Source organism: Penaeus vannamei, chromosome 13, assembly GCF_042767895.1.
Source record: "Penaeus vannamei isolate JL-2024 chromosome 13, ASM4276789v1, whole genome shotgun sequence".
Lineage (NCBI taxonomy): Eukaryota > Metazoa > Arthropoda > Malacostraca > Decapoda > Penaeidae > Penaeus > Penaeus vannamei.
Window position 1 is genome coordinate 43,646,765 of NC_091561.1, and position 7,500 is coordinate 43,654,264.

Here is a 7,500-nt window from a genome sequence, read left to right on the forward strand (position 1 = left end):
ATATATATATATATATATATGTATATGTATATATTTACGCGCACACACACACGCACACGCATATTTATATATGTATATATATGCATATATATATATATATATATATATATATATATATATATATATATATATATATATATATATATACATATATGCATGAACATATGAAGCCTAGATATACGACACATTACATGCACCTGTAACCGCACTTGTACGGTACAGGTGTCGCCCGGTTGTTAAGACCATTATGGTATTCTCTTAACATCACTTATTTACTATTGTATTTTTTGAGGATGTGTCCGGCTTCTAATCTCTGTTTTCTATACTTCTTATTGATAAGAAACTGAATGCAGTGTGCCAATGTATCAACAAATAGTAGTACAATTTACGTTGTCTCTTTGCACTTATTTTTAACATGGGAATATCAGTTATATTAGAATCGTTGTTTCTCTCTGTTTAAGCAAAGGAACCAACAGACTCATATACAGAAAGTTAGTGAAAGGCAATTATCAGATAAAGAGAATATAGGAGTAACGACTCTATGGATGTAAACGCATAGGTGCATGAGAGAAAATGCTTTAATCCACGCAAGATATGTTACTCTTTTTACGTGAAACATGAAGAGGGGAAAATGGGAAATGACATTATCATCAAAAAAGACTCATTTTGCAACCCAGGATCAATGGCTTATGACGCAACAAGATGAAATCATTCGAAAATGCAGAAAGACACAGACAGAAGATAAACATGCATCTGGAGAAATTCCCATTGCTATGGCCATTTTTATAGCCGATTCGAAGAATGTCTTATACTATAATCCGGTGTACATTAATGCCGCATCAACGCATCTCTCTCTCTCTCTCTCTCTCTCTCTCTCTCTCTCTCTCTCTCTCTCTCTGTTTTTCTCTCTTTTTCTCTCTCTCTCTCAATTCATCTGTTAATTTATCTCTCTCTCTCTCTCTATCTCTCTGTCTACACACACACACACACACACACACACACACACACACACACACACACACACACACACATATATATATATATATATATATATATATATATATATATATATATATATATATATATATATATATATATTATATATATAAATAGATACATACATATATATATATATATACATATATATACATATATATATATATATATATATATATATATATATATATATATATATATATATATATATATATATAATTATATAAACAGTTCAGTATTGGATCCATATTCCCAAGTCAGCCCCTTCTCTATCAGCCTACCTACCGACACATTAACTTACATAAACGGGCATTAACGGTGATGAAAAATTATCTGAAGACGGTGAGGGAAACGACTGAGAAGTAAATATAAAGAGGAATGATACAAGGTGAGTGATGTGGAGGTTGATGACTGAGAAGGTGGAACAGGTTGGTAAGTGGAGGTCATTGCTGGATGTCACCTCGGTTAGTTTTTTTTTTCTTCAAGTAGTTGAATGAAGCGCAGTAGAGGGTGGAGGAATGGGCACAGTAAACATACAGATAGAGTCATCAGTCGAGTGTAACTTAAGCACCCGGCATACATACCGGTGCATGATGTCTTAGCAATAAAAATTTTACTACATAGAATCTAAGAATTTACCCTAAATGGTCTTAGATGTTTATCATTTACTTATTAGTATCAGCAGTGTTTTTAGAATAGGACTTCCCTGCCATAATACCTTTAATAATCTAATGAGTGTTGTTGGTAGAGAATTCGATTCGTTTCCGGCGCTGTTTATCAGTCATAAATATATCTTTATTTACTTGTGCGTAGTTGTCACAGCAGGTGAAGAGAAAAACAGTCTACATACTTTCATATAAGGAAATGGAGGACAAAGGTGGGTGCCCCTGTGGTTGATGTAGTGACCTCAAAAGTGCATATTCACTTGGAATATTAATTCTCGTCTCCCTCATTCAGACCAGACAGTAGGTATCTAGGTCTGCGATTCAGTTGACCTTGATACCGTTCCATAATTCTACATCTGACATTAGCAACCGCAGCAAACAGGTGAGCAAAAAACACCTCCCCGGCGGGGAATCGAACCCCGGTCTCCCGCGTGACAGGCGGGGATACTAACCACTATACTACCGAGGAATTGGTATTTAATGTAAGAAGTTATATCAACTGATTATACTATCCATAGCTTAACTTTACAATGGTGAATTAAATCTTTTGTGTGTACTAGAACAGAGATCCTTTAATGATAATTAGCTTAAAGGCCAATTAGTAATTTGATACGACAGAAAGAAGCAAATATACAATTTAGATTCAAGTAGCCAACTTTCTTAGAAATGTTATACCTTGTAATCGGAGAGCTACAATATCAGGCACGTGATTCATATGGGATTGTGGTATTTCCAGATTACAGTCGGGTCGAGGTTATCATTATTTTGACAAGAAAATGATATCTCTAAACGAATAGTATTATTATCTCTTCGTAGAAAATACTCCTTCGAACCGGATTCGAACCAGTGACCTATGGATATCTGCTTCTGAACCAACTACAGTCCACCGCTCTACCAACTGAGCTATCGAAGGTCTTACATTAAATGAAACATGAAACTTACTTTTAAAGGACATTTCTTTCAGAGCGACATTAAGGAAAAAAAAATAAGAAAATATGTTTGTTATGATGTTTCAGAATCATCTGGAATTACGCCTTCGTTATTAGAATATTATAAATGTCCTTATGATTAATGAAAATTATTGATCACGGGAATTCGACCATTTGCATAAACTGATCGGTAAAAAGATAGACACTTAACATATATACGTGACTGTGTATGTGTGTCCTGTATCGCTATTTTCAAAATGGTTTAGGCTCTAATGTTAGACTGTGAAAACAATTAACTAAACGTATTTATTGTGCGTCACTACAATTATCTGCGGTCCTTGATCACGAACAAGGAACTCATTCCAACTGACCGACTTATGTAATCATGTTTGGTGTGGTTGGATGACCATCCCATCAGAGGTTATGCAGGCGCAGTTGTACACACATGCAAACTCACTCTCTCTCTCTGTTTCTCTCTCTCTCTGTCTGTCTCTCAATATTATCAAATCAAATCAAATTCTCTCTCTCTCTCTCTCTCTCTCTCTCTCTCTCTCTCTCTCTCTCTCTCTCTCTCTCTCTCTCTCTCTCTCTCTCTCTCTCTCTCTCTCTCTCTCTCTTACGCACACACACACACACATATATATATATATATGTGTGTGTGTGTGTGTGTGTGTGTGTGTGTGTGTGTGTGTGTGTGTGTGTGTGTGTATATATATATATATATATATATATATATATATATATATATATATATATATATATATATATATATATATATATGCACACATATACAGTATATGTATCCACATTAGATAGACAGATAGTATCCCCATATGTATATGTGTGTATGTATGTATGTATGTATATGTATGTATGTATGTATGTATATACATATAGATATGTGCAAATATGAATATATATATATATATATATATATATATATATATATATTTATATATACATGTATATATAAATATAAATATATATACATACATATACATATATATAAACATATATACATGTATATACATACACAAACATGTATATATATACATAAATATAAACATACATATGCATGTAATATATGTGTGTGTGCGCGCGCTCGTTCGTACCTAGATATACAGGTACGTGTTAACACCACGCTAACACAATTTCCACCTAATTATCGGTTCTTCAGTCTCTTTCACAAAAAAAAAAAAAAAAAAAAAAAAAAAAAAATGCTGTCAGTTTCTCTCCGGTGTTGGTCATAAATTTATAGTATTCGAAATGCCGATAACCGTTAACTAGTATCCTTTATGGGCAATATTCTGTCAGTCGCTATTATCATAGACACGGGGTCAGTTAACGGTTACTGTTCTTTTCACACAAAAAAAAAGGAAATATCTATTATGTGTGGTGGTAGTTAGAGCGAAGGGTCAGCTGTTTTATTTAACGATGTGATAATGTTTTAAGAGCAGGTTTTAAAGAATGAATGAAAAATATAATACAGTATTTAGATGGTCTTATGATTTAAGAGAATGTTATTTTTCTGAAATGTGTTTCCATCTGTTTATTACTTTTTATTTTGATTCTGTTATCATTATCGTTATTACTGTTAATGCTTCTAGTACCGTGGTAGGTTTAAATAGAGGTATCATTGTTGTCCTTGTTACAACTACACAATTACTACTATTGTTACTATTACTATTGTTATTTTTATATTGATGCTTCTGAATTTCGTATCAGTATCAATATTCTTCGAATTTTGCTGATATCATTTTTCTTAACATAATTACAAACTTCTTCACCAACATTGTTAGCATTTCTTAGATCGCTAGTATCATTTGAATCAAGTTTTTAAAATGTTAGAAAAAAAAAATCGTTATTTAGGTTAACACCAAATGTCAACAAGTTTGCCTATTCTCTCCCTCCCTCCCCCCCCCCCCTCATCTCCGTTCCCTTTTCCTACTATCTTTATTCCCTTCTTCCTCTCTTCTTACTCTCCCTTCTACTTATTTTCTCTTCTGTTCCTTTCTTGTCTACATGATGGGTACTTGGATTATATACACTTTGTGATGTGGTTGTTTCTGTTTCTCTCTCTCTCTCTCTCTCTCTCTCTCTCTCTCTCTCTCTCTCTCTCTCTCTCTCTCTCTCTCTCTCTCTCTCTCTCTCTCTCTCTCTCTCTCTCTCTCTCTGCATTTCTATCTATCTGTTTATCTAACTACATATCTGCCTGTCTATCTATTTATGTAACTGTCTAGCGGTTTATCTATCTATCTAATAATTTATCTGTATTTTTTATATATGTAGCTTTCGATTCATCTCTATCTGTCTGTATATCTATCGATTCATCTCTCTATATATATATCTATCCATTTTTCACTTTTCTCTCCTTTATCTCCTTTCCTTAAACCTCTTCTCTACCACTTTTAACATTCATACCCCTTCACCTGACCCTTCACCCCTTGCCCTCTCCCCCTCCCCCTCCCCTAACCTCTTCACCTTCTCCCTCTCCCACTCCCCTACTCTTACTCCCCTCTCCTACCTCATCCCTCTCCCCTCTCCCCCAATCCTCCCCTGGTGCCTCAGCCTCACCTCCACCCCCTCTCTCTCCTCCTCCTCACACCCTCCCTCTCTTTCTACCCCAACTCCCCCCCCCCTTCTACCTTACCCCTCCCCTTTCTCTCCGTTTCCCCAACCCCTCCGCCTCACCCCTCTCCCCCTCCACCTGCCCTTCCTCTTTTCCCAACTCCTTCGCCTCATTCCTCATCTCCTTCCCCCTCCCTCTCCCCCCTCTCCTCATATCCCTCCTCCTCCTATCCCAACCCCTCTGCCTCATCCCTCATATCCTTCCCCCTCCCCCTCCCCCCTCCTCCTCCTCCAACCCCTTCGCCTCACCCTTCAACCCTTCCTTCTCCCTTCCCTCTCCTCCTATCCCTCCTCCTTCTATCCCAAACCCTCTACCTCACCCCTCACCCCATGCCCGCCTCCCCCTCCTCTTCCCCCCTCCCTCTCCTCCCCCTCCTCTTCCCCCATCCCCTTCTACCTCACCCCTCACCCCCTCCCTCTCCACCCTCTCCTCCCCCCTCCCCTTCTACCTCACCCCTCACCCCCTCCCTCTCCTCCCTCTCCTCCCCCTCCTCTTCCCCCAACCCCTTCGCCTCACCCCTCACCCGTCTCGACCTCGAATGCCGTGCAGACTGACCTAACAGAAGGACGGTTCAGACATTTTTCGCTGCGTCATCACCCATTGTTCCAATAAGCTTTTTTTGCTTATATTAAAATGGAAGATTTCCTGGTCATTTTGTTTTTTTATTATGTGTCTGATGGGTACCCGGCTGATATACATGTAATGTTTTTGGTTTTTGTTTTGTGGTGTGTCAATTTGGTCTATCTCTGTCTATTTGTTTCTTTATATTTGTCTATCGGTCTGCTTGTCTATATATTTATTTATCTATCTGCCTGTCTATATATTTATCTATTTATCTGTCTGTCTATGTATTTTATCTATCTGTCTTTCTGGCTGGCTATCTGTTTTATCTATGTATCTATTTATCAATCGATTCATTCTCTCTCTCTCTCTCTCTCTCTCTCTCTCTCTCTCTCTCTCTCTCTCTCTCTCTCTCTCTCTCTCTCTCTCTCTCTCTCTCTCTCTCTCTCTCTCTCTCTCTCTCTCCAATTTATCGCCTAAAAGACAACATTTGACCCGTTATCAACACGACTCTTAATTCTCGTTGAACAATTTAAGCATATTTCTATAAATATCTTTTTGGAAGACAATTGAATTACATCATTCGTTTCAGAAGAAAAAAAACAACATAATGTTATCTTCCATTCTTGTGACCTTATCTATAACGAGGGTTGATTGGATAAGAATGCAAATTCATTTAACAATAATATTGGCCCTGACTTTCTCCTCCTTGTCACAAAAATCTCGTTTTCTTTAGACTCGGACCAGTGACCTATGGATACGTTGTAGCATGACCTGTTACAGCAAAACGTGGTGAACAAAACGACTGAGGGTGAACAAATTCCTAAGCAATGTGTACCGTGTTGTTTTGTTTGTTTGTTTGTTTAGTTATCTATGGAAGAAAGTTCATGTAATTGGAACGGTGTATTTTATTCAGTGACATTATTAGTGTTCATAGTTCATATATAAAACGCATGTAGAGTATGCATGTGAGAGAGGGAGAGACAAAGACAGACTGAGAGAAGAGAGATGTTAATGAAATATGAGAAGCGCGCACACACACACACACGCACACACACACACACACACACACACACACACACACACACACACACACACACACACACACACACACCGTTCAAGAGAGAGGGTAGGTCAAGACGACAATCAATTTCTTAGCCATGTAAAATATGAATCGATGAGATTTCATGGTATGGCTTATAGTATGTCATTCCATACATTATGGTTGGCGATATGGGAAAACTAATGACCGTATATGGCTATAGACTATGTAGTAGACAATGAAAACAAAGTCACCTTTTTAAGCGAGGAAGATCGTGAGTTTAACAAAGTTCTGGCTATGATACCCTTCTGACACCTGTACCCAATGACATTAGGTGTCCTATATGACAGTACGTTAGATGTCAAAAGGCCGGTTTGTTTGTGCGATTCCCGACCCAATGGATATTCATTATACGGACATGTATATATACAGAAATAAATGCATATCCATCAGTCTAGACATGCATATCTATCGCAAAGATGAATAGATAAATGCAAATATATCTGATAGACAGTTATGCATCTACCTTTGTGTATATTTATGTCACTATCGACATATATTGATTGGGTCGGGTTAGTTTTAACAAACCGGCCGATAGTATAGTTATCTAGTTTGTGCATTGTGGGTTTTTCTTCCATAGTATCAACGCGGTATTGTGTTTTTCTATTCATCATAGCT

General features: G+C 37.3%; 2 non-coding genes across 2 annotated transcripts; both read right to left on the minus strand.

Annotated features, from left to right (window-relative positions):
• Positions 1 to 2,058: 2,058 nt before the first annotated feature.
• TRNAD-GUC (transfer RNA aspartic acid (anticodon GUC)) lies at positions 2,059 to 2,130 on the minus strand. The gene has a single exon. It is a non-coding gene; the product is annotated as a tRNA-Asp (tRNA).
• A 354-nt stretch (positions 2,131 to 2,484) lies between these two features.
• TRNAY-GUA (transfer RNA tyrosine (anticodon GUA)) lies at positions 2,485 to 2,574 on the minus strand. The gene is given in 2 exon segments: positions 2,485 to 2,520; positions 2,538 to 2,574. It is a non-coding gene; the product is annotated as a tRNA-Tyr (tRNA).
• Between the last annotated feature and the right edge of the window lie 4,926 nt (positions 2,575 to 7,500).